The following is a 6,587-nucleotide window of genomic DNA, read 5'->3' on the forward strand; positions in this document are numbered from 1 at the left end:
ATGGGCCTGATCCAAAGCACACTCAAGTCTCCCTTTGATTTCCATGGACTTTGAATTAGGCCCAGTGTTTGCAAAATGCCTCAAGGATCTCCGGCAAGAGGCGCTATGGCAGTGCAAAGTATTCGTTTTTATTTTCTCTGTGTGATCCCTCTCTCACCAGGATGATCAATATAACTGGATGTTTTTCTAAAAGTTATGCTCTAGTTCAAACTGAAATTAATCCCAGGCAATCCTACGGCCCGTGTTATGGAGGAGGTCAGATTACATGATCATGATGTTTCCTTGTGGCTTTAGAATATATATCCATCGACAGCACCTGGGCTGCTTGCATCTACGGTAAGTGTTTTGCAGTCCATGCTCTGCCAACACTTTGTATATCTTGCTGTGGCTGTTTGTTAGTATTCTGTCTGTTCTTTCAAACCACTCCCTTTTATCAAATAATTTCAAGGCGATCTGACAGGCACAGGTGGGCAACTTTTACCTTTGCTGCCAGGCGTTGCTCCTTACTACCTATTGTGGGGAATTCACCCCTGTGCAAAAGAAATGCCATGAAGCCTATCCACTACTTAAGACATAACTCTGCGTCTTTACGGGGGACCCATATGGCACATAGGCCTTGTGCTGGCCCTTGGCACAGGCATGACTTTCAGGACAGCTGCTTGAAGATACAGAAATCTCTGAATATGAGCCCGTTGAACCCTGGACTAGACAGAGGCGTTTGATCCAGGCACCCTTGCTAAGCTGCCTTGGAAACATGTTGGCGCCCAGGTCATTAACAGAGGTACTGCTCCTCTCTATCCCTCCCGCTTCCCATGCAAACACATTCTCCTCCCTCACAGAGGTCGCTGGAGGAATAGTATTGCAGGATCACAGTGTCACAGGGTATCCCAGAGCAGGGGGCATGCAGTCCTCTGGCAGTCTGCTGGCCCCCAAAAATTCCAGCAAGTCATAGTTATAGCCACATCCGTTTCCCTAGCAAATTACAGAATTCAGATCTGGACTGGCCAGACATGTTCTCTCCGTGCCAGCAGCTGCCTTCTGGCTGAGCTCCACAGTTGTGCTAAGTGGCTTTGGAACGGCCCCAGGGATCTGTCATGGATGGGAATTAGAGTCACAGCCAGCTGGATAGGCTGCCTTTCCTTCCTGGATCTCGTTGCTTTTTTCGCTTATCGCTGCTGTGCATATTTTGTAAATTCCTGCTTGAAGTCCCTAACAAGATTTGCATGGCGGCTTCTTCTTCCTAAGAGCAATCATTATTTTGCCAGAAATATATTTTCCGCAGAAATCTTCCTTAAGCCTCTCCTGCGGTTCGCTGAAGGGGATGAGCAGAGACTCTCCGCCACCCAGTATTTAAAAAAAAGAACCGCTGTTGCTTCTGAAAATGGGTGGTAGAACTTGTAGAATTAGACAAAGGTGCAGGAACCTGCTTGTATCTTCCCTGTCCTGCTCTGCCAACGCAGCTAGTCCCTGACCCAGCAATGCCACTGCTGTTGCAGAGTGAGGCTTTCCTCAGCACAACATGGTAAATCATGGACTGAACTGGGCCAAACTTTGTGGTGATTTCTTATGGATCAAGATGAGACCATCAAATTGTGTCCTGCTTCCACTCTCCCACCAGCAAGAGGTTGGCGCATTCCTTCTTTGAGCCACCTCGCCATTTTGTGTGTGTGAGCTGATGCTATGGTTTAATCCGTATCTTCTTGTTTCCATTGGCTACCTCTGGAGGCACCAGGAAATGTTGGTAGATTTCCAATTTGAAAGCCAGAAACAGAGATTGAACATTAAAAAATCCCCCTCCCCCCCCCCAAAACCTCATCAAAGAATTTGCATTTTCTTCTCCTTTATGCCCCCTCTTGGTCCCATTGATTTCAGTGGGGGTTTTGCCATGAACTTCAACGTGATCAGCATTTGACCCTTAATGAACTCCCTGTATATTCTTAATATTTTTTCCAATGATTTAAGCTGGAAAGAAAGTTCAGCCACATCTGGCTCAGTTCAACAGCCCTGGAGGAGCTGCAGGGAAAGGCACACACTTTTCTGAACATTTGCCATTTCATTTTTGCTGGAACACAAGTAAAGTGGGATTAAAATATAGCGCTGAATGAGAAGACACAGTGAAATGTACTATAAATCCCCAAAGAATTGCCCCAGAGTCAAAACATCCTTTGGCCTCTCTTGTGGTTTTTAAATAGCTTGAGTGTTTATGTTAGCTAAGTTCCGCCAATGGATTAGAATCTTAGGTTTACTCTGGGCCCAGGGGTGGTGTCACATTATACCAGGGCTCTGCACACAGATGCTTGCCAGAAAGTACATGCCCACCTGGGAATATGGGCTGGAAAGAAGGTTTTGCATGTATTCTGTCTCACCCGGCTGTTCTGCTTATGCATGAACATACATACAAAGGATTGGTATTTTAGGCAGGAATCACTTGCTTGAGGGTGGGACTGTACTCAGTGGTTTTGAGAATATATATGCAAACTAACACTGCTTTTGCAGCATACGCGGGCACCCATGATGGTTCTGTTTCCATGATGGGCTAGAGTTTAGTTCCTTCTCTTTCGGACAATTGCCAAAAGGTTGTCGTATGGACTTCTGGACCAACTGGACCGGCACCTTCTTGTCACATGTAATGTAAGGTTAGCTTCATTTCTGGGCTTGTTTAAATACTGCTGGGATTTAATGACACAGAGCGAAATATGGTTTTTGTTTCCTGTGGCTCAAGTGGGTTTTGCTGTGCTCTCCGTGTTTACAGCCTTTCCACACTGACATGGGTTTGGTTACCAAGTGCTGGGTCTGAGCAGGCCTACATCAGGATTACAAAGAGCTTCTTACGGTTTCCCAGAGGTGATGGGAGTAAGCAGGGCATTCGGGCTGTTCTTCTAACTAGTTTTAAGGCCATTTGCAAAAATTAGCTGTGTAATTAAAGCTAAGAGTGAGATCTCTTATCTGTGAAGTTTCGCCATAGAATCAGAGCCTGGTTTGCTAGAGAACAGATATTCAGATATTACCTGTGGGAAAGAGCCATGGGGCCCCCTTCAGTGCCCTTCTTTCAGCCTCGATGTGTTGTGGTGCTTTCAAAGAAAAAACCAGTTACTGCGAAGTGAGCAATGGCTCAGTAGAAAAACAGCAGCTTTACGCAAGATTTGCTACACTGGGTGAAAGGCCATCGGGGCTGAATCAAAACAACTGAGGAACTCTGATAAGTTCTCTAGGGAGAATGAAAACAGAGAGACTTTCCACCTTTGGTTTTGTTGTAGCATGTTGGAAGGCGTCGCAGGACAGGACAGATTATCCTGAATAGAGCGCTCTTGTTTCTCATGTGTGCAAACCCTATGCCCTCTCACCCACAGGGACCCCTAGGCAAGCTCTTGGGTTTTTTACCGTGGAACACAGGAAATGCCTTTATGGGACAATGCCACCAGGTACTTCAAAGGGAAGTGCCAAAAATCCCACAAGGGGCATTTTTGGAATAAACTGCCTATAGAGAAAGTTTCCACCACCACCAGAGGAGTATCCAGCTAAACAGAGCGTAACGGTGTGAAGGGGTGTGTGCCAGAGGGGTGTGTGAAAGGGTTAACTGAGAGAGCAGTGTGGGCACTGTGTGGCACCAGGAGGGTAGACCAGTCCCAATTAAAGATGAAGCCCAGCTGGGTGAGGAGCTGGTAGGGAGCATACAGCCAGGAAGCCCAGATGCAAAGGAGGCTGCAGGCAGAGTGGGGAAGAACTGAGAGTGGAGGTAAGGTGGAGAGAGGCACATGTACAGTAAAGCCAGGCAGGGGCTGTGGATGTGCCCGAAGCAAGGACAGGGTAGGAAGAAGTCAGCGAGGAGTCTGAGAGAGCAGATCCAGCGTGCCACAGGATCCCTGTACTGGAACCCAAAGGAGAGGGAGGGACTGGGTTCCCCGCCTGGCCTCTGCAAAAGGTGGTATGGAAACAGCCTGACACAAAGTGAGGGAGGGGGGAACTCTGTGATGGATCACTTTGCACAAGAGCAGGAGAACAACCCTGCACAGTCTGGGCTGGGGAAAAGAGTCTGCTGAAGAGTGAGCATGGGTGGGGGCGAAGAGTCATGTTTATTTGAGTTTAGTTTATCGTATCTTTATTTACCCCCAAAGGGGTGCGACTACACTGGACGGAGCCAGAGGGCCGAGTCATGAGAAGAAGCAGACCACCATAGTGCCTGGGTGACCGTAGCAGGGGGCGTGAAAGGAGGAGAGCCTGCTACGCCACAGCCAGCCACGAGGGGGTGCACAAGTAACGAATGCACTTGTTAACAAAAGGCCACGCAAAACGGAAGGGATCTTGGAACTTGAATCTGGTCTCACTTATGCGGTGTAAATCAGGAGTACCTGCAGTGAACTCAGTGGAGTCACACTGGAATCAACAGCATAAAGGAGAGGAGAATGAGATCTGATGGGCCAGACGTTAGCCATGTCACTTAATGCATTCCCGGTAGGTGTTCCGGTACTATGATGATGAAGACAACATTAAAACCTATGTAGAATAGAGTAAAACAGAATTTGCTGCTTCTTAAAGCTGCATGAAACAAAGCCAAAGATCTTTTGCACCAATTTGCACTGTAAAAAAACCACCTCATTCTTATTTGGGAAATAATTATCATGGATGCTCAAATAGGGTCTACATTTTGCAAATTAATGCATGTGTATTTCTTTCATTAAATAGCATTCATAGAGAGTGACTCTGCTACAGTAATGTGCCTTCCAAGTTTCCTGGTAAGTGCTAAATCATTAATGTCTGAAGAATCCCATGTAAATAGCACTGTAACAATGTTTCATACCAAACTGTTTTGCATTCTAATTCTCAGAGGCAACTGGATGTGTTTGAAATATTGTTGATTAAAGTTTGTCAACACTGAATTGGAAAATGTGCCCTTTGTGTTTCTGGGGGTTAGTTCACTGCCAGGAATGTAGTTTGTGATCTACACTGATGATTACTAATTTGGAAGTCAGAATATTCCAGTTTGCCTATTCTAAGCAGTGGTGCAGCAGTTTCTCAGCCAGGTATGTCTCCAGTTATGGTAATTATCTTTCAGTTAGGGAGCTAATTGACTATGCTGCAGCAAATAGGGAACAAATAACGTTACTATGGTAGCCCAGGTTTTGGAATACAGGATGTCTCATTTCTCTGAATTTTCTTTCTTCCTCAGAAATTGGGCCTTGTGTGACTGAGAGGTGAGAGGTTTGGGGCTGGATTTTGTTTCTTCCTGGGAGTTTTGCAATGAGGAGTACGGTCTTTGCCTGATTCTCTTTACCCTTATTCATTTAAGAAGTGCTTAGTCAGGAGTCCCTTTGAAGGCAGATGTGTGCATTCAAATTAATGATGGGATTGTCACCGGAGAAAGGGTTTGCAGGGTCAGGATTGAAGAATTTGACTCAGAAATGAGGCTCAAACAAAATGCCAGATTCAGAGGCTCCCGAACTTTAAGGAAGATGGGACCAAAATCTGGGTCTGAACTTTGTGGCTAAGGTCCATTTCTACTCATCCTATTACTTTGCTCTAAGGAAACACCTACCAAAGTAATTTCCAAACACTGCACCCCCACTCCTCGTTCTTGTTCGTAGATTTCAAGGCCAGGAGGGGACCATTATGATCATCTAATCTGACCTCCTGGATAACACAGGCCATAGAAGTTCCCCAAAATAATTCCTGTTTGAACTAGAGCAGGTTTTTAAGAAAAAAAATCCAATCTTGATTTTAAAATGCCTAGCGATGAAGAATCTACCACGACAGTTGGCAAATTGTTCCAGTTGTTGAATTCAATGGGAGCTTCACTGGAATGGAGTGCAGGATTCATAACTAATGAAACATCAGAAGTAGAGGTGGACAAAAGTTGTCATTTTTGTGCAAATGTTTGTTTCCCACATCAGGTGCATTCACCCCCATCCATGCCTTTTTTCTCCCTCACCGCCTCTCTGCCCCAATCTGCTTTTTCTTTTGTCAAAGATGCATAAAAAACTCCTTTTATGTGAAAACATGCCCAAGACTACATTGTTTGGATGGTTGCAATGAAAAGCCTTTACCCAAAAAGCGGTGATTATTTTTGCATGGCATTTTGCAGATGGGTAACTGAGGCCCAAGGAGGTTAAGTGACTTGTCAACGGTCACACTGAGTCTGTGGCAGAGGCCCGATTCCAGGAACCACACTCTAAACAAGAGATCACAGGCCAGCTGGTGTAAATCAGTGTAACTCCATTGACTTGGATGGTGCCATGCTGACATACTCCAACTTGGTCTCACATTACCTTCCATGACGGTCACTGCTATATCCCTGAGTTTAACAAAATGATCTGCTTCTAAGCGTCCAGAATACAAAGTTAATTTAATTAATATAAGTTGATGCAAACTTTATGGGTTTTATATGTTTCATGCACTAGTCTCTCCAACGCTTCGCTTCTCTGAAGCTCATTTAATAGGCCAAGTTTTATAGTTAACTACTAGTTTGTCTAGATCTATTGTCTTTTTAAATTGGGGGGAATCTTCCAGATTTCAATTTAAAAGTGTTTTGTTCTCGTTCATTTTGCATTTATGGAGCAAAGTATTTGTTAGGGGAAGAGAAGATGAAACCA

Source organism: Emydura macquarii, unplaced genomic scaffold, assembly GCF_026122565.2.
Source record: "Emydura macquarii macquarii isolate MOO-44397 ecotype Brisbane River unplaced genomic scaffold, CSIRO-AGI_Emac_v2 contig_1483, whole genome shotgun sequence".
NCBI lineage: Eukaryota > Metazoa > Chordata > Testudines > Chelidae > Emydura > Emydura macquarii.